The sequence below is a fragment of the Festucalex cinctus genome, chromosome 17 (genome assembly GCF_051991245.1).
Source record: "Festucalex cinctus isolate MCC-2025b chromosome 17, RoL_Fcin_1.0, whole genome shotgun sequence".
Taxonomy (NCBI): Eukaryota; Metazoa; Chordata; class Actinopteri; order Syngnathiformes; family Syngnathidae; genus Festucalex; species Festucalex cinctus.
The window spans coordinates 20182101-20203368 of NC_135427.1; the positions used below are offsets into that span (position 1 = coordinate 20182101).

At 43.0% G+C, this 21268-nt stretch overlaps 1 protein-coding gene across 1 annotated transcript in view; it reads left to right on the plus strand.

Annotated features, from left to right (window-relative positions):
- LOC144005431 (galactose-specific lectin nattectin-like) overlaps positions 1–6415 on the plus strand; it is a 35525-nt gene extending 29110 nt beyond the window's left edge. Inside the window, exon 9 of the mRNA XM_077503592.1 lies at positions 6395–6415. The gene's annotated coding sequence lies outside the window, so the exon portion shown is untranslated. The remainder of the gene's footprint in view (positions 1–6394) is intronic.
- The last annotated feature ends 14853 nt before the right edge of the window (positions 6416–21268 follow it).

Here is a 21268-nt window from a genome sequence, read left to right on the forward strand (position 1 = left end):
CTGCCTTCCCCATGATTACAAAATCAAAGTCTTACGCCAACCCCGGAAGCCTCTAAATTCCAGCAAATTTAGCGAGATCTCAAGAGACCAGAGGAAAAACTAAAGAGAGGAAGGAGGGAAGGATCGATAAGGCAGAGTGAGATCCATAGAAGCCAGTACATCCAATCCATCAAAGTGAAATCCAGCACCAACAAAACCCCTCCTGCGTGGTTACAAAACCAGAGTCTTATGCCAACCCCAGAAGCCTCAAACTTCCAATAAATTGAGATCTCAAGTGACCAGAGGAAAAACTAAAAAGAGGAAGGAGGGAAGGATAGATAAAGCAAAGTGAGATCCACAGACACCAGCACCCACTGATTCAAGGGGCTGTGGGAGGGAGAGGCTACTTCTGTTGAGTTTCAGTAGATGCTGGTGCGACGGATCTGGCATGCATAAGGACCACCACCAAAGAAAGAAAGCCGTCAACCGCGGTCCAGCAAAGCGAGCCCCCCCCCCGAAACCACCAGGCCGCGGCAGCACCAAGGCCACCCCCAAGCCACCCGAGCGGACACCGGTCGGCGAGCCGACCCAGACGCCCGGAACACCCCCGCCCCAGCCCCGGCCCACACCCCCGAGCCCAAGGCCGCAGAACGAGGCCCAGCGGGCCCCCACAGCGCCCCACCGGTGGGGGAGAGGCCCCGGTCGTCATGCCAGCGTACTAGTGACACCTAACCCTGTTACTGAGTCCGCCAGCTCGCCGACTGGCGAACTCTACCCTTACACCGTGAATGTGGCCCCACCCAGTGTATATACAAGTGTGTGCGTGTGGTGCATTAAAATTGGGAGCAGGTGAGTCGGAGCAGAGGGAAAAAATTTCCCCTACACCGACACACCCGCACCCCCCCCCCCCCCCAAAAAAAAAAAAGGAGGGACAAAGTGGTGGGGCAGGGACACAGATGGGGGGGACCACAGCGCTGCCAGGCACTGCAGTCCATCCCCTCTGATGGCTCCCCGCCCCAACTCACCCCTCCCCTTGGACATGAAGTGCATTAAAATTGGAGGGGAGTTGAAGGGTGAAGACGGTGTTTCCACCCTTCCCCACCCCACCAAGAAATGTGTTGTGTGCCCTATGTGTATATTTACAAAGTGTATAGTGCAAAACTAGTGAAGTGAGTAAGAGGAGCGACCAGCGGGGCTTCACCCAACCCGGCGGGTGTAGGTGGCACGCCCGTCCCCCAGCACCCCCCACCCCCACCCGCCCCCCACCCCACCCATCTGGCACCACAATAGGAGCCTCCGGAGCCCGCCCGGGGCGCCAGGAGTTCTCCCGGAGTGGGGCAGGCCTCAAACCCCCGCCCGGCCCCCGGAGCCCGACGCCCGGGCCGGGGAGGGAGCCCCAGGCCCAGGGAGAGGGAGGGGGAGGGGGCGGGGGGCCGACGACAAGAAGGCGAAAGGGCGGCTGCAGGGCAGGAGGGGGGGGGGGGGGGGGGGGGGGGAGGGCGACAAGGGAAAAGGGACCGGGAGGCAGAGGAGGATGGGCGGGAGGAGGCGAGGAGGGAGAGGCGACGGGGGGGAGGAAGGGGGAGGGGAGAGGGAGCCACGGGGCACACCAGAGGCCCACCCGCCCCGAAGAGCAGCGGACCGCGCCGGGACGGCGCCGCCCCGGGCACCAGGGAAAGCACCCCAACACCGCACCCCACAGGGGGCCCAGGGAGCGGCCAAGACAACAACCGCTACCGAGCGGACAACGGGGGGCAGAACCACCCCCGCCCGACCACGGGGGACGGCGTCGAGAAAATTGACTAATAGCATGCAGTAACACCAAGTGTTGATGCTTAGTGCCCACTAGAAATAACTCTTAAGGAGTTAGTGAGTATAGTGTCGTATAGTGTGGTGTGCTCGAGCCCACTAGCAGCAACTAGGTTCCTGACTATATAAAAATAAAACCAATCAGATACAAAATACCAAATACAGAAGCAGCGAAAACAGAAGTTGTAACGATGTGGTGGCTCTCGTTAACAGGCAGAATCTTGGCAGGATTAAGTTGCCAAATTAAGATTAAAATATTCTATGTACATAGACCATATTTGTTTAAATCTTGATACTTGATTTTTATTTAAGGCAGAGATTTTTTCCATTGAGATATAATTTATTAGTAAGTTTAACCACTGGTCGATATTGAGAGATTGTTTATTTTTCCAATTGACTTATCCTGAAGTGTTGGGATTTGTTTCTTAACCATATTTTTAACTTGCAGATAATGTAAGAAATTTCCATTTTTTATTTCATATTTCTGGACCAAGTTTGTATACGATATAAACTTATTATCTGAGAAAAGATGATGAAGGTGTGTAATTCCTTTCTGCTCCCATAAGCTTAAATGGAACGACTGATTATTAAGTTGAAAGTCGGGGTTATGCCAAATGGGAGAGAGCTCACAGGGCGCCAATTGGGAGTTTGTAATTTCTAATGCCTTCCACCAGGCAGTCAGGGTGGCGGCTATCATTGGGTTTTTAAAACAATTATGTCGTTTTATTGATTTTGTAATAAAGAGTAAATCTAACAGTCTAAGATTATTACAATCCTTCTGCTCCAATTCCAACCAACAGTTAGTATCTCTGTTGGGGTTGTGTCCATAGCACAAGATATTGTAGTTGATTAGCTATATAATAGTACATAAAGTTTGGTGCCTCTAAACCTCCTTTAGATTTACTTTCCTGAAGAGTAGATAGACTAATTTTAGCTTTTTTTTTATTCCAATAGAATTTTATGATAGCAGAGTCCAGCGATTGGAACCAGTTAGACGTAGGTTTAAATGGAATCATTGAAAATAAATAATTAATCTTTGGTAAAACTTTCATTTTTATAGTAGCTATCCGTCCTATTAAAGAGATCGGAAGATTATTCCAGCGCTCCAGATCACTACGGATACTGTCCAATAACGGTAAAAAATTTAAAGAAGTTAATTCAGTTAACTTTGGTGAAAAATTAACACCTAAGTATTTTAAATTACCTGTAGGAAAGGAGTAGTGTGGATCCTGACTTGTAGGATTCCATGAATTTTCTGTGATAGGTAATAATGTTGATTTTGTCCAGTTAATAGAGTAATCTGATAAGTGAGAGAATTTAGTTATTAAGTTAAATGCTTCCCCTAGCGAGATAGCAGGTTCTTCTAAATAGAGTAGTATATCATCGGCATATAGATTAATTTTATGTTCTATTGTCCCGGAGTGGATTCCTTGGATCCGTCTATCCTGACGTATAGCTAATGCAAGCGGCTCAATAAATATAGCAAATAATAAAGGAGACATTGGGCACCCTTGTCTTGTTCCCCTTTGTAGAGTAAAACTCTGTGATGTAATCCCATTGGTAGTAACTGTAGCTTTAGGAGAATCATATAATATTGAGACCCATTGAATGAATGACTTCCCGAAGCCAAATTTATTTAAGACAGCAAAGAGGAAGGACCAGTTAACTTTATCGAAGGCTTTTTCTGCATCCAGCGAAATAACAACTGCCTTTTTATCATACCGCTGTGACATACTAATCAAGTTAAAGAGCCTCCTAATATTATTAGTAGAATGACGGCCTTTAATAAAACCTGTTTGATCGCTATGAATAATTGTCGAGATTACTGTCTCTAGTCGAGATGCCAAGGCCTTAGCGATAATTTTAATATCGGTATTAATTAGTGATATCGGTCGGTAACTTGACGGGAGGGTGGGGTCTTTTTCTGGCTTTAATAAAAGTTTAATTGCTGCTATATTCATATCTTGACGTATATCACCCTTACTTTTAATTTCAGTTACTACTCTTAGAAATAATGGAGCAAACATTAACCAGAAATGTTTAAAAAATATAGCCGGATAGCCGTCTGGACCAGGTGCTCTGCCATTAGGCATACTGTCTAAAGCACGATACAACTCATCTATAGTAAGCGGGGCATCTAGAATATCTTTATGTTCAATAGATAACTGAGGTATATTTAAGCTATTTAGGAATACCTCAATATGTTCAGGGTTAGGTCTATTAATTTCTGAGTATAGATTTCGATAATAGTTATAAAAAAATATGGTTAATTTCTTTTGGTGATTGTGTGCATTCACCATTTATATCTTTAATAGCCGTTATAAGAGATTTTTCCCGATTCCGTTGAAGTTGATTTGCCAGGAATTTACCTGATTTATTATTATGTTCAAAATTATTATATCTCAACTGTTGTATTATAAACTCTGTCTTTTTAGATAACATGTTATCTAACTGTATTTTTATATTCTGTAGTTCTATCCATATTTGATTATTTTGGTTTAATGCATATTCATCCGTTAGTTGTTTAATTTTATCTTCCAGGTATTTTTCTAATTTTTGATCCTGTTTCTTTTTATAAGTTGAATATGATATAATTTTCCCTCTAATTACCGCTTTTCCTGCTTCCCAGAGAAGAGATGGAGATATATTTGGAGAGTCATTTATTTCCAAAAAATCTGCCCACTCCCTTCTAATAATTTTATCAAACTCTACGTCTTTCAGTAATGAGATGTTAAAACGCCATATCGGGGGAGGTTTAAAGGTAGAGTCAATTTGTAGAGTGAGGGAGACTGGTGCATGATCACTTATAATTATAGAATGTATTTTTATAGCAGTTTTATCAACAATAGAATTATTTGTAAGGAAAAAATCAATTCTTGAGAATGATCGGTGCACCGCAGAGAAGAAAGTAAATTCCTTCTTAGTTGGGTTTTGAAGTCTCCAGCCATCGCTGAGGCCAAAATCCTCCATATATTCATCTATTACTTTAGCGGATCGTAATCGCCTTGTATATATCGTATTATTAGAACGATCTATTAACGGGTTTAAGACCGTGTTAAAATCACCTCCAATAATAATAGTAGAATTTGTTGCTAAATCGAGTAACCGAGAGAAAAATTCATGGAAAAAATCCGGGTCATCATTATTTGGGGCATATAAATTACCAATTGTATATACTTTATTAAATATAGTTACCTGGATAATAATATATCGGCCCTCTAAATCTGTTACTATATTATTTAGAGTAAAGAATAAATTCTTATGTATAAGTATAGAGACACCTCTTTGTCTACTATTATAGGAGGCAGAGTAAACTTGACTAAAATTTTTATCTATAAATAATTTTTCTTCTGATTTTTGTAAGTGGGTTTCTTGTAGGAGACAAATATCTGCCTTAAATTTTGAGAGATGGTCTAAAATTTTTATTCTTTTTGCCTGGGAGCGAGCGCCACACACATTCCAGGAGACCAGAACTAATTTCTGCATACGAGCAATATAGACTCAGTCTTATGTATACATCTATATAAGCTGCTTATTAATATTAACATATTGTAGGATAGCAAAAGAGTAATTAGGCAATTTATATAATTTATATAAAGAGAGAGATAGCAAGTAGATAAGTATAATAGTGAAGAAACGTGGGGGGAAGTGAGTGTGAAGGAAATCTGTGGGGGATTCAACATAACAATACACCAGTAAATGGTGACCTAAGCGAGATTATTATTTTTATTATTATTATTATTTTTATTTTTTTAAGAATATATTTTTATATTATTATTATTATTATCAATATTATTATTATTATAGCCTATACATGATATAAATTCATATTCTCAGTTTCGTAACTCATTATCCATACATATACATACATATACATACACATATACATACATATACATATATATACATATATACACATATACATACACATACATATACATACGTCAAATAATCACACAATACTCGGCTCTACCAATTATCAGTTAGAACAGCCAAGGGGTCAAGGTTGGGTTTCGGAATAGCTGGCCGTCGATATATAATTTATCAACGACCATCGAAGTCCGTTTACCCTCCTGAAGATATAGATGACATTTTAAAATAAATTAGTAGATATAACCTTGAAAATATGTTATCCTTCTAGCTGCGACTGATAGTTGCGTATTTCTGTTAAGAGATCTCCCCACACACTTAGTCCTCTGACATCAAAGTCTCCATCTGATATCCTCAAATCATTTAGTTCTTTTTCTACATTACTTCTTAGAAAGACCGGCGATTTATTGACATCAGCTTCTCAGCGTTTAACACCAACAACTCACTCTGCGCGAGGCTCACAGACCTACCAACATTTTGTTCTTTTATCCTTTCATCCTTTCATCCCATCCAACTCCTCCTTCGTCCCAAGGTTCCGTGGGTGAATTATGTTCTCATCACCACATTACCACTATTACCCAGAGGTGGGCAATTTGCAAAATGTTGTTGTTCCGTCATTCGTCAGCATCCTGGGCACCATTCCGTTTTCATCAGTCTGTCATTTTTCTAGACAAACCAAGCTGTAATTATCAGTCCATCATGTTATTTTAACCACACTTTGTCACCACTATTGTAGGACCGACAGACAGAGGAGGGCGTTCAGTCAGTACTGACAGACTGTCCGTCATTCGTCAGCAAAATGGCCATCCGTCAGTGATGGACTGAGAGGTCCATCGATACTTCACCCGGTTAGTGACGATTACACTGACGGATGAAACCTACTTCTGTCAGTCTTTTATTTAAGTTTCTTGTCATTTGTCAGAAAAAATGGTTGTCCGTCATTACTGATGAGATTTTTCATTTTGAATAGTTTCAAAATTTCACTTGTTTTTTCAGTGAACTATAACATTTTTGATCCTGCGTTTTAATTCATTACTAAGGTGTTTGATGGTGTTGATGACGAGCCGATGCCAAACTTATGTGAGCTTGCCTTGCTTTGTGCAGTGGGGCATAAGTAAGAGGTATAAAACCGTATCGCAATACAAAGTAGTGAGTGTCACACCCTGCAGTTAGGAAGCGGCTTCAATCAGTCCACACTGTCACAAAGAAACATGCGTCACTTCTCTGCAGGGCGGCTCTTTCCAACCTTCCCAAACACGTCTTCTAATTTGCATGTGCTAATCTTACGAGGCTGTCATCGAGAGGCCACCGGCACAGGGACAATGGCAGGCTGCGAAGAGGCCATTAATTGTGGACTTCCAGAGATAGAGAACGAGTGACTCACCCGGTCGACGTTCAATTGTGGTTGAACGGCGGTTTGTGAGTGTAAAAGAGCCTCATAATTGCACCTTGTCTGTCAACAACAGTAAGGTCCAAAAGAAGACTTGACATTCTATGATCAATTGATTTATACAACGGCAAAAAAAACAAGGTCAAAAAACGATGAGGGACAAGACTTAATAGGGTCAATGGCTTGAACAAGTGTGCTGGAACGTGACGACGAGGTACACAAAACCGGCAGCGAGACAGAAGGAGAAACGAGGGACACAAGAGAAGGGACTTCACCTCTTAATTGCCCCACAATGTCACAAAGAAATGCGTCACTCAGGAACACTGTTAATAACACGATTTCTAATTTGAGCATGATAATCTTATGACGTCATCTCATTGTCGTTAGGCTACAGGTGCAGCGACAATAGAAGACTGTGAAGAAGCCTTAACTTTTGGCCATGCAGAAATGGAAAATAAAAAGTGTTTCAATGGTGTTCAATCAGGTGGTGATAAGATATAGAAGAAAGTTGTTAAAATTTTTGAAAATCTAATTTAAGTACATATAAGTAATGTCTCCTCATCAACTCCACCCAGTGTTCTGATACCCCAGAGGCTTGTAAACATGCTGCCATCTTAAATGATTTGGAATTAATCAGAAGTATTATAAATGGTGCCAGGTGTGTGTTGACCCACATTTAACATATTAAACATGATGGCTTTATTCCAAGCACGGCCACATCCCAATTTGTAAGCGTGTGTTTGGGTGCACTTGTGCAGCCATGTGATCTCAGTTTTTGTTTTAACGTCCCTCATTATTTCAACTGCATTGGTAGCACTCTGAACTCCCAAACTGGAGATGTGCGTTCGATCCCTGAAATCTTGGGTCAAAAGAGGCTGGGCACCCCTGATGTAAAACATTATGTCATTATTTATTTTTTGTCAAGAAAGACTTCAAAAGAGAGTTGTTTATCGTTTTACTTTCTACAGAGAAGGCATACGTTAAAAATAGTTAGAATGTATGGCATCTTTCAGTAAACTTTCAAGTATTATTTAAGTATCTTGAGTTTTTTTGGAAATCAAAATCTGGTCACCCTAGAAGAGCGTCCAAAGCTGCTGACATGGCCAAGACCAGCATTGCCCAAATTGCCGACCCGGAGACAGGATAGTAAGAGGACAGATTAGCAATTGCGATTAGCCATAGAGGCAGGAGTGAAAGTGGGTCAGAACGGTCCGTTACTACGTACCAGTAAAAGATTTGGGGCCAGAACGATTCTATACTCCCAGAAATATGATGGCAACTGTTAAAACCCCATGTTAAATCACCTGCCAAGCTGCCGCATGCACATCTCCAAGAAGAAAACAATCTACTAACGTTAGATTTACATACATGAGTGACAACAAGTCACCAAAAGCAGGGGAAGCGTTTTAGGCGGCGCAACTGTATTGTATTTAATGTGGTGGGGGTGCGGCAGGGGGGAAATCCACACATTCGTTTATTCGCCAAATTTTAAAAATGTGAACTTTCTTGGCGCTGAAATATGTGCCACATCGGCTTCGCGGATGGACTACCTCACACAAAGTGTCCTGTCTGTTGTCAACTGGAGCGCAACACAGCCATGACACTTCCCCCGTAAAAAAAATGTATCCCCTGCCGTGTGTTCAACGCATGTTTTTCAATAAATACATGAAGAGTTTTGCAGTTTTAGAAACGAGGTTTTGTAACAAGAAAAAAAGTATTTATTATGGAGAAACAAAAGATTCTGCAGTGGACTCTCGGTGTGTTCAATGACCGTACACGCAGTAGGAAATCTCAACTCTCTAATCTCTCTACATATCAAAAAACTCAGACGACTTAATTTTGTTTTTCTGTTTTGTTCTAGATGTTTGAAGTTGAAATACCCGTTGAAAAGGAAAGGGAACCTTTTTGAAGAATCTCAAAACATATATTATACATTTTTCTTTACAGGGGGTAAGTAGGCTCCTTTACCACACCAGCGGAAGGCTTCCCCCTATTTTGGTGTGAACGTAGCATAAAGTGCTTCTGAATTGTTCCAGTGTGCTTGTATAATGTTTGTGTAATACATTTCGACTGATAGTTATTTATTCCATGGGTGTTCTGTCCACCGGCTCCATTCTTTGTGCATCTGACGACTCACGTCGATGTGCACACATCAGTGTTTTTGTTAACTGTTACTTTGCACTTCACTGAAAAAATAACATTTTGAATGAACATCTGTTTCTCATATATGCCTTGTTGCAATCATGTTACAGTAAGTGAAATGTAGCCTAATGCATGTAAGACCTGTTGTTGTCACGGCTATGAAGTGTGGCGGAGGACCCAAGTGCAAGAGGCGAACAAGCAGGGAGGCAGAGGTGCTCAAAAAGGAGTAAATTTAATCAAACAAAACAAAAGTGGCAATCAGGGTACTTGGTAACTAAGAATAACAAAATACAGAAGGGGAAAACGGTACAAGACAAAACAGAACAATGGCAGCATGGACGTGCAGAAACAAGAACAATGAACCGACAAGAACTGAAGCGAAAACCGATAACTAAGTACACACACTAATTGAGAATGATTAGACACAGCTGGGCAAGACACAAGTGGTAGGGGGTGCTGATTGGTTGACACATGAGGAAGGGCAGGCAAACACAGGTGGACATGACAAGGCTTAACAAGACTAGGGAAGACAAGGAAAGCAGAACATAAACATGACAAACTCAAAACTAGAACCCCAACAAAAACAAAGCAAAACCCAACCCAATCAGAACCAAAACATGACAGTTGTGTTTGAATTCTGGCTGTGGAGCAACCTTTATTTCAGGGAGTTTCAGCAAGAAATTCAAGCCACTTCCCAATGCAATGAGTTACTACGGCTAAAGCCAGAGCCTCCAACATGGTCGCCACAAAACTTCACATTTTGGATGCAAACGTAGGGAGCCTTCTCGTCGCAGAGCTCATCATGCCAAAGTTTATCTGGAAGAAATAAATGTTTAAATATTAATTCATTAATTAAATTTTTTTAGTTGGATTTTCTTGACCTTCCTTGCCTATCTCAGACCTGCTCTACCGATCTTCCACTGAAACTTTTTTAATGCACCGCATGTGTAAAAAAAAAAAAAAAGTTTAAATTTGACGACGTTATTTATATCACCGATTTTACACCGCTTGAAAAAATCCGTACACGGTCGTCAGTGCCATCAGGCTCTGCTGGATCAAAACGAAATCCACAATGTGGCCATCAGTCCAAAAGAACTCATTATCCTGGAAGACAAAGATACAGTAGATTTAGTCACACCTACCTTATATTAACGCCTGACTGATGACATCACCGTCACCGCACCTCATTCCTTCTTTTTAATTGGACATAGTATGGGAAATATATGTTTCAAAAAAGGGATAAAAGAGTAATAATGAATTGATTGAGAATGCAGATCACATTCGTTTTCTATATGGCAAAAGTACTTCTCCCAACACAAGTGACATGACATAATCAAAACTTGTAGTGACCAATGCTTTACCGAAATTGCATTGTGGAGTCCAATCCATACTTGGAAAGCATTACCACCCTGCTGAATCAGTTCAAAAATGAATGCATTTTCCACTACATTGTGTATGGAGACCAGATTCGCACCAAGAATTTCGCAGAATCTCTGACGGAAAGTCGAGGAAAACATTTCCCTCATTTGATTCATCGGACAGTTGGCAAGACATTTTGACTGTGGACCAAAGGGTTCAATTACAGTAACATGCAGATGGACAGTATTAGCATTACGTACACTGGTTTAACAAGATATTTCAATTAAATCTGCTATGAAATTCAGATGGAATAAGACATTATGTCAAAGTATCACTGAGACCCAGCTACTGTACCAACCTTCAAAATCAGAAAGCTGTTTCCACTGTGAAGAAGCACATTGTTAAAATATGACTACAGAACACTGAGCCAAATGAAGACACCAATGGCTCGAACACTGTTGTTAAAACATTTATATATTATTTCAGTCTTTTATTTCAGTCTCCTTCAGTCAATGCAGCAGCAGGTGTGTGCTGACACCCGTTTAAGAGTTTGAAAGTGACTTCTTAATTCTGAGCACAGGCACACCCCCATTTATTACAGGGTGTGCACACTTGTGCAGCCATGTTATCTCAGTTTGTTAGTTTTTTTTTTTACTTGCTTCCTCATTGTTTTTTCAATTTAGTTATACAGATATTAAATCAAATCACATCGCTCACAAACTGAATCGAATCGTATATCTCTCCGCCCTTAAAGATCCATGTATTTAGAGACGGCATGTATGGAATCAATCTCATCACAGAAATTCTAATCCCTAGAAAAATGTTGGTCCGGGGACTATTACTTATTTACAGATTACTCCAAAACAAATTGATATAAAAAGCTGAGCAAAGACATACGTAAAGTAAGCTTGTTCAAGAGTAATGGACCCTCTGTAAGCAAGTAATACCATCCGCAAGTTTGAGAAAATATGACACCAATATGATGTAATGCAGGTTTGTTTTTTTAATGAACAAGTATGTACGTTGCCAATAACTAAGCATTCAATATTGTCGCATTGTGTAATAAGACACGATAGTACAAGGACAGATTAGCGGCGGCCGGAGGGAACCCAGCGGAAACGGCGTCTACGGCTAAAGCGACGACCGCCCCCATGGTCCCCGCAAATTTACATCTTGGATGCAAACGTATGGGGCGATCTCCTCGCAGACCTCATCCTGCCAAAATCCATCTGAAAGAAATGAACGTTTCAATGTTAGACGTTTTCCTCGACCTCCGTGTCTATCTCCTACTGAGAAGACGGAATGCAGAGCCAAGATGGACATGACAGGATGAAGACAAAAACAACAAAGAGGGTTATGTATGACAGCATTATTTTCAAAGCAAACTTTAATCATTAATTTTACGTACCGCTTTTAGAAATCTGTACACAGTTTCCAGTGCCATCAGGCTCTGCTCCACTAAAAGCCGTGAAATCCACTACGGTGCCATCAATCCAAAATACATCATTGTCCTAAGTATATAATAACAATAATTAAATGAGTCACATCTACTGTATACATATATAAAAACTGACTGATGATGACATTCATTTTCTAAGTGGTAAAAGAGCATCTCCCCAACACACGTAACATGATTTAATCAGAACTTTTGTGCTGGCAAATACTTTACCAAAATTGCATCATAGAGTCCAATCCACGCTATGTTACTATTTCCATACGTCTGAACCAGGTCAAGAACAAAAGCATTTTCCAGTGCATTGTGGATGGAGACCAGATTTCCACCAATAATTTTGCAGTCTCTCTAAAAGAAAGTATAGTTAAAAAAAATATCTATCTATCTATCTATCTATCTATCTATCTGGCTACGTATCTCTCTCTCTCTCTCTCTATCTATCTACGTATCTCTCTCTCTATCTATCTACGTATCTCTCTCTCTATCTATCTACGTATCTATCTCTCTATCTATCTATCTATCTGGCTACGTATCTCTCTCTCTCTCTCTCTCTCTCTCTCTCTCTATCTATCTACGTATCTCTCTCTCTATCTATCTACGTATCTATCTCTCTATCTATCTATCTATCTATCTATCTACCGATCTATCTATCTATCTATCTACCGATCTATCTGGCTACGTCTCTCTCTCTCTCTCTAACTACGTATCTCTCTCTCTATCTACGTATCTATCTATCTATCTCGTTATCTATCTCTCTATCTATCTATCTATCTATCTATGTATCGCTCTCTCTCTCTCTCTCTCTCTCTCTCTCTCTCTCTCTCTCTCTCTCTCTCTCTCTCTCTCTCTCTATCTATCTTTCTATCTGTGACAAGGTGATTGATCTCACCTGCACTGATTTAAAATGATCCTCTATTGGTTAGTCCACTTCAACGTTGACTATAAAAACTGGTAGATTACTATCTTGCGGACTGACTCTTTGGTGTGGAGGCCCGCCCACTTCCGGGTCTTGCCATCCTCGGCGTTTGTTGCGATGTCTGCCTCAGGTAAGTTAGCGAGCGTGTTATTGATCGCTTTATTGGTGCGATACATTTTTGTTCTTTTTGGTAGATTTTGCATGCCTGGTTTACCAGAACTCTCCTACCTGCCCTGCCTTGCGGTCTTCATTGAGACTGCGTGAAATGTTGCCTTCTCCTGCGGGTGCTGCTGGTAGGTGGATTTTATTGTATTTGTAGAATTTGATATTAATCATTAACCTTGTGACAGGGGGCGTGTTGTGGGGAGCAGACGGACATCGCCGTTAGACCGCGGCTGCTTTGCTTTGCTTGCTGTTGCTGTGCTGTTTAAAATCTTTTACTACTGTGTGAACCCTCGCCGTCGGGAGCGCGGCTGATCCCCGTGGTGCCGCACCGCCTTCTCTTCCTCCTGGGAAAGCCTGCTTGGCCTCTCGTCGGTGCCAGCCAGCAAACTACACGGTGGTGTCGCTAAGACGTTCCGGTTCGGCTGACTCGGCCAGCGACCTGCCTGCGTGGACTGTATTTTAAGAGGATGAGATTTCTTAAAAATCTATATTTTAATATTTCCCTATTCGATTGGGGTTAATTTGGGTGGATTGATTTCCTTTTTTATCCAGGCTCAACGGTGGTGGTTCAAGGTGGTGGCGACCGTTTTTTTGTGTGTGCTGTGTCTCCCTGGTTGTGGGTTCACTTTCCCCTCCTTCACTGGCGTGAGTGTGTCACATTTATTGGTGTGTAACTTTTTTTTTTATAGGTGTCCCCCCCCCCCCGTCAAAGGGCCTTGACACCATTGTTGAGCTCTGGACCAAGTTCGTTTTTGGATGAATTAAATAAATTTTCATTTGTATTCTTTTTGTATCAACACCGTCTCATGCTCAGTGAATATCGAACCTGTGTGCCTTGTGTTTAAAATCAATTCCTTGGGTGTTTACCCAAGGTGGCGTTGTCAGCCCATTCCATCACATTATTGTGAAGTCGCCACAATTTGGCGTTGTCGGAAGGATCTTCACTGCCTAAGAGCTGAGATGTGTGTTTTTGTTTTTTTTGTATGTTGTGAATATTTCTAAAAAAAAAAATAATAATCTGGTGTAGGATTTGACTAAAAGCAAAGCAGTCGTTGGTCTATTTTTGACCCATTAGTGGGATAAGTTTGTTGTCCTCCGTGTCTAGCCCCTTATCGGGTTAGTTTTGTTTGTTTGATTGTAATATGGAGGGGGAAGTGCAAGAGTTAAGGGAATTAATAGCACAGTTGAGGGCGGAAAATGAGCGGTTGAGACAGGAACAGGCCGTGGCTGTGCCCGGCCCTAGTACAGCACCCCCTGCCTCTGTGCCCCCTACTGCCCCTTTGATTGCTAGTGCCCCAGTAACAGAAAGACTAGTGTTGATGTCTAGAGAAAGGAAGTGCCCTTACTTTAGAGGTAGCTCGGGTATAGGGTTGAGTGATTGGTTGGAGGAGACACAGGCCTGCATGAGAGGGCGTAATTTTTCTATTTCGGAGCAGGCTTTCTTTTTGCTTGATCACCTTGAGGGTGAGGCACGGGAGGAGATAAGGTATCGCTCGATTGCTGAACAGGGAGATCCAGAATGTATTAGAACTGTTTTGCAGGAACTTTATGGGTCTACTGACTCCTACGTGGCCTTGCAAGAAGCCTTTTTCTCCCGCAAACAACAGGAGGGTGAAACACTGCCAGAGTTTTCACTGGCATTAATGCGTCTTATGACGTTAGTTAAACGGTGTGCACCCAATGGTATGCCAAATTCGGATGTGTTGCTCCGTGATCAATTCGTAGAGTTTGTCTTGGATGGTGCACTCCGTCGGGAACTTAAGCAGTTAGTCCGAGGGCGGCCTACTGCTAGCCTGCTTGAGGTTCGGAGTGAGGCGATCCAGTGGGAACGTGAGGGTCTACCTGGGGGAGTTAGGGGGCGAAGCCATTCAGTTCCTTCAGTTCTTGGTTTCCAGTGCGAGGTAAAGAGTACTCCCCAGGTGGTGGCTGGTATTTCAAAATCATCAGAGTTGAGTGAGGTGAAGGAGATGTTGAAGCTCCAGCAGGAGCAGTTAAACAAACTTAGCCAGACCATCTCCCTTTTGCAGAGGTCCCAGCAGGGCATTCGCCCTGCCGCTCGTGGTCCTATTATCTGTCGCCGATGTCAACAACCAGGTCATATTGCCAGGGAGTGCGACGGGCCTCGGGCTTCTTTCCAGTATAAGCCTTCCTTACCGGACCAGCAGTCTTTAGAACAATCTAACCCCCCCCCCCCCCCAGCTGTCGGAAAACTAGGGCCCGCCGAGCTGCAGAGCCACAGTTCGGAGGGGACAGCCATTGGCTCCAAAGAGGTTGCTGACCTTGTGTCGTCTTGCCCACATGTGGAGATTAGTATGGGTGGTGTTACAGTCCCATGCTTGGTGGATACCGGGTCCATGGTGTCTACAATAACGCAGAGCTTTTTCCTGGAGCATTTTCAACCTTGGGGTCAGGAAAAGCTAAAATCCTGTCATTGGTTGCAGCTCCGAGCAGCCAATGGTCTTGCTATGCCCTATATTGGCTACCTTGAGTTGGATGTTGAGCTGTGCTGTAAGTTCATGTCACGTTGTGGGGTGTTGGTGGTCAAAGACGCTCCTATTGGGGTGGTCCCTCCAGCGCCCTGAGTGCTGGCCGGGGATGAACATCATCCGCAAGTGTTACCATGAGCTTTTTGGCCAGCACGGTTTGGCATTGTTCAATCTGCCCTCTGTTGTTGGGGCAACCCTGCCTGTGTTGCAGGCATTGCAAAAGTGCCACCAGGTTAGTGTTGCTCAAGTCAGCACTGTTTCTGGTAGGGTCAGAGTACGTGGTCGAAAGGCATGTCTCATCCCTGGTGGTACTATGAAAGTCATTGCTGCCACATGTTCAGAGCAAGGTGTCAGTGCTGCAGTTTTGTTTGAGCCCTTGCACTCCGGCCTTCCTGCCGGACTTCTGGCTTCACCAGCTTTGGTTCAGGTAGAAAGGGGCACAGCTTACATTCCTATCATAAATGTAGGCACTTCTGATGTCTTGCTCTATCCTCGCACCATTGTTGGAACTTTGGATGGGTCAGTGTTGTCAGTCTCCCAGCAGGAGTGACTGAGGTACCAGCAGCTGTGGCTACTGTGTTGACCCAGTCTGCATCCACTTCAGTACCAGAAAGAATTAAAGATCTTGATTTGTCCTCCTTGCCAGGTGATGAACAACAAAAAGTTCATGCTCTCCTTGCGAAGTACTCTTCTGTCTTTTCAGCTCATGACGGTGACTTGAGGTGCACTGACCTGTTGGCCCATGACATCCCCCTTTTGGATGATGTTCCAGGCAACGCTACAGGCGCATTCCTCCCTCAGATTATGAGGTTGTGAAAGAGCATATTAACCAACTATTGGAAGCTCAGGTCAACCGTGAGAGCTGCAGCCCTTATGCTTCACCCATAGTGTTGGTCAAAAAGAAGGATGGTACAATTCGCATGTGTGTCGACTATCGGCAACTTAATCAGAAAACAAGGAAAGATGCGTTTCCCCTTCCTCGAATAGAGGAATCTTTGGATGCCCTGACGAATGCCTGCTGGTTTTCCACCATGGACCTTGCCATTGGGTATAATCAAGTGCCTGTGGCGGAAGCGGATCGACCCCAAACTGCGTTTTGCACTCCATTTGGCCTTTTTGAGTGGAACCGCATGCCATTTGGCCTTTGCAATGCACCCGGCACCTTCCAGAGGCTCATGCAGCGGATTTTTGGTGACCAACAATGCCAGTCTTTGCTTCTTTATCTGGATGATATTGTGGTCTTTTCCACCACTGTTGAGCAACATCTGGAGCGACTGGAATTGGTGCTGGGGCGGTTGCAGCGAGAAGACCTGAAGGCAAAACTGTCAAAGTGTTCCTTTTTCCAGCAACAAGTGAACTACTTGGGGCATGTTATTTCGAGTGAGGGTGTTGCCACTGATCTAGGTAAAGTGGAGGTGGTGGCGAATTGGCAGCCCCCTAAAACAACTTCCAAGCTGCGGTCATTTCTTGGATTTGCCAGCTATTACCGCCGCTTTGTAGAAGGGTTTGCCAAGTTGGCTGCCCCTCTCCATCGGCTGGTGGCAGAGTTGGGTGGCTCAAAAGCAAGTAAAAAGTCACAGCCGATAGCTGGACATTGGACCCCAGAGTGTCAGCAGAGCTTTGAAACACTCAAGACAAAGCTCACTACATCACCTGTGCTGGCATATGCAGACTTTTCCCTTCCGTTTATTCTGGAGGTGGATGCAAGCTATAGTGGCCTTGGGGCTGTGCTCTCACAGGAGCAACATGGGAAGGGAAGGCCCATAGCTTATGCCAGTCGGGGATTGAGGCCCACTGAGCGGAATATGAACAATTATAGCTCTATGAAGTTTGAGTTTTTGGTGCTCAAGTGGGCCATGACAGAGAAATTTAGAGAGTATCTCCTGGGCAATAAGTGTGTTGTCTATACAGACAACAATCCCCTGAGCCATTTATCATCTGCCAAACTTGGGGCCACTGAGCAACGTTGGGCAGCTCAGTTGGCACCGTTTGACTTTGAAATCAAGTACCGTTCAGGGAAAAGTAATGTCAATGCAGATGCACTTTCTCGCCAACCTTCACCTGGTGTGAGTGACCTGGAAGCAATGCTTCCAGGCACGACCCTCCCAAAACCTTTACAACAAGCCCTTAAGGGGACAAGGCCACAAACTATTCAAGCTGCTATTGCAGCCTTGCCGCATCATCCCCAGGTGGACATTTGTGCCCTTCAAAGGGCTGACCCAATCCTGGCTGAGTTATGGCCGTTTTGGGAGAGCAAACGGCGGCCAACCCGGGAGGAGCGCCAGCAGTTGTCGAAACCTGCTTTGGCTCTCCTTCGTCAGTGGGATAGGTTGGTGGAGAGAAGTGGAGCCCTTTACCGCCAGGTCTATAGACCTGATGGTGCTGAGGCAGTCCTCCAGCTGCTGTTGCCATCTGCCTTGAAGAAAGAAGTTTTGACTGAGGTACATCAAAAACATGGCCACCAGGGAGTAGGGAGGACCTTGGAGTTACTCAGGCAGAGGTGTTACTGGCCTGGCATGACATCAGATGTTGACCAGTGGTGTCAGACATGTGATAGATGTCAAGTCGCCAAGGACACTCCGCATCGGGCCCGGGCCACTATGGGACACCTTCTGGCTTCCCGACCAAATGAGATCTTGGCGATTGATTTTACAATTCTGGAGCCAACTTGAAATGGGATTGAAAATGTCCTTGTTATTACAGATGATTTTAGCAAGTACACACTGGTGTTTCCCACCCGTGACCAGAAAGCCTGTACTGTGGCTCAGGTGCTGGTTGTTGAGTGGTTCTAAAAGTTTGGTGTCCCGGCTCGAATTCATTCGGACCAAGGGCGTAGCTTTGAGAGTTTCTTGATCCAGCAACTGTGTAATTTATATGGCATTGTTAAATCTCGTACTACCCCTTACCATCCCGCAGGTAATGGCCAGTGTGAGAGATTTAACAGGACCCTGCACAATTTGCTGCGTACCTTGCCAGCATCACACAAGAGAGACTGGACTGCATGCCTGCCGCAGCTTCTGTACTCTTATAACACCACTCCCCATCAGTCCACTGGTGAGTCTCCATATTTCCTGATGTTTGGTCAGGAACCACGGCTCCCAGTTGACTTTTTGTTGGGTAGAGTACAGGAGCCTGTTGGTGGCAGGGTGGATGAATGGATCTTGGAGCACCAGACCCGTTTGCAGATCGCGTTTCAAAGTGCTCGAGATCGGATGCAGGTTGCAGCAGGCCGTCGTAAAGAGGCCCATCAACAGGTCAGGGATGTTCCATTAGTGCAGGGTCAGTTGGTCTTCATGAGAGACTGCGGTCCACGAGGTCGTCATAAAATCAGAGACTTATGGGACTCTGTGGTCTATAAAATAGGCAAGGCAAGTTTATTTGTATAGCACATTTCATACACAAGGCAACTCAATGTGCTTTACACAAGGAAAGACAACACATAAGCATAAAAAAAACAGTAGTTAACATTCAGAGGAAAAAAAAACAAAAACAAAAAAAACAAAACAATAACAATCTTAAAACATTATTCAACAAACTTTAAAACATTCAACATAAGGAAGTTTAAAATAATATTAATATATTAATATATATAATTAATATTATTAAAAAAACAAAAAACAAAAAAAAAACCAAAAAAAACCACTTAATTAAAGCTGTTTAAAAGTCCCTAATCAAAGGTATAAGAAAAAAGCAAAGTTTTTAACCTGGATTTGAAAGCATTTACACTCGGGGCTGACTTCACTTCTGTTGGTAGCCTATTCCATCTGTGTGCAGCATAATAGCTAAATGCAGCTTCACCATGTTTGCTTCGAACTCTGGGTTCCACTAGTTGGCCCGAGTCTGTAGATCTCAGAGCCCTGCTGGGTTTGTACTCAATCAGCATTTCTTGGATATATTCAGGACCCAAACCATTTAGTGATTTATAGACGAGTAGCAGAACTTTAAAATCGATTCTACAGCTGACAGGGAGCCAGTGTAAATCCTTAAGTACTGGAGTAATATGTTCTGATCTCCTTGTTTTGGTCAGAACTCGAGCTGCAGCGTTCTGAATGAGCTGCAATTGTCTCATGTTCTTTTGAGAGAGTCCAGTCAGAAGACCGTTACAGTAATCTCGTCTGCTGGAGATAAAAGCATGGATAAGCTTCTCTTGGTCTGCTTGAAGCATGCAGTCCTTCAGTCTGGATATGTTTTTCAGCTGGTAAAAGGCTGTTTTAGTGATGAATTTAATATGATTGCTGAAGGTCAGATCTGAGTCTATTAGTACCCCAAGATTTCGAACTTGGTCTTTAGTTTCTAAAGACAGTGACTCAAGCTGTTTTTTAACAGCAATCCTCTTTTCTTTATTGCCGAAAACAATGAGCTCTGTTTTGTTTTCGTTCAGCTGAAGGAAATTTTGGTTCATCCAGTTGTTAACTTGCTCTAGAGAATGACACAATGCGTTAATAGAACTGCTGTCATTTGGGGACATAGATAAATACAGTTGTGTGTCATCTGCATAACTATGATAGTCAACATCGGTGTTCTGAAGCATTTGACCCAAAGGTAACATATACAGACTGAACAACAGGGGTCCAAGGACTGACCCTTGAGGGACCCCACATGTCATGGCCTTTCGATCAGATTCAAAATTTCCAATGGTCACAAAGTAACTCCTTTCCTCCAAATAGGACCTGAACCATTTAAGGACTGTTCCATTTAATCCCACCCAAGTTTCCAGCCTGTCTAACAGTATATTATGATCAATCGTGTCAAATGCTGCACTGAGGTCCAACAAGACGAGCACTGATACCTTCCCTGCATCAGTGCTCAATCTTATATCATTCAGTACTTTAATCAGAGCTGTTTCTGTACTGTGATGAGGTCGGAAACCTGACTGGAATTTATCCAAAAGTCCGTTTAAGCTCAAAAAATTGCTGAGTTGATTAAAAACCACTTTTTCAACTATTTTAGTTACGAAGGGAAGGTTTGCGATTGGTCTATAATTTGCTAGCAAGGAGACATCCAGTGTTCTCTTTTTTAGAATGGGCTTGACGGCGGCTACTTTCAGACATTTAGGAAGTTCACCTGATTGAAGTGAGCAATTAATTATTTGTTGTAAATCGATCTGAACAGATTTCACAATGGTTTTGAAAAAGCCAGATGGTATTGTGTCAAGACAGCTCGTGGAAGGTTTCAATTGCTGAACCAAGTCTACTACAGTATTTTGATCCACTGAGTCAAATTCTGTCATGGTAATTAAATTATTCCTAGGTGATTTTAAGTGCAGCATCGTTTTGTTATTTTGCTGGTTTGTAACAATGTTTGACCTGATGGCTTGTACTTTTTCACTAAAGTAGCAGGCAAATTCATTGCATTTATCTGTTGAGAGGAGTTCTGGCGCTGTTTGATTTGGGGGATTTGTAAGTTTGTCAACCACGCCAAATAGAGTGCGTGTATTGTTGAGGTTCCTACTAATAATTTCAGAAAAGTGTTGTTGTCTAGCTATTACTAACTCTTGGTTAAAATGACAAAGACATTGTCTGTACAGGTCAAAATGAACTTGGAGTTTAGTTTTTCTCCACTTTCGCTCTGCTTTTCTGCATTTAGATTTCAAAGTCATTATGTTGGTAGTACACCTCCAAGGTGTTTTAGTTCGGGATGAAATGGTCTTAGTTTTAATAGGAGCAACAGCATCCAAAACATTTGAGATTTTTGAGGTG